Here is a 299-nt window from a genome sequence, read left to right on the forward strand (position 1 = left end):
TCAGCAACGGCAAATACCAGCCATACCGAAAGCCGAATGACCAACCTCTGTACATCAACAGGCGATCTAACCACCCGCCTAGCATCATCAAAAACCTGCCCGACTCGGTGAGCCGACGACTATCCGATATCTCCTACGACGAAGAGACTTTCACCAACGCCACACGACCTTACAACGACGCCTTAAAATCAAGTGGATTCCCTGGAGACCTGACCTACGTTAAATATCCGCCCAAAAGAACACGCAACCGCAAACGCAACATCATCTGGTTCAACCCACCATACAGCAAGAATGTCTCC

The sequence above is a fragment of the Anneissia japonica genome, unplaced genomic scaffold (assembly GCF_011630105.1).
Source record: "Anneissia japonica isolate Jap-2015-1 unplaced genomic scaffold, ASM1163010v1 scaffold23581_len16412_cov118, whole genome shotgun sequence".
Taxonomy (NCBI): Eukaryota; Metazoa; Echinodermata; class Crinoidea; order Comatulida; family Comatulidae; genus Anneissia; species Anneissia japonica.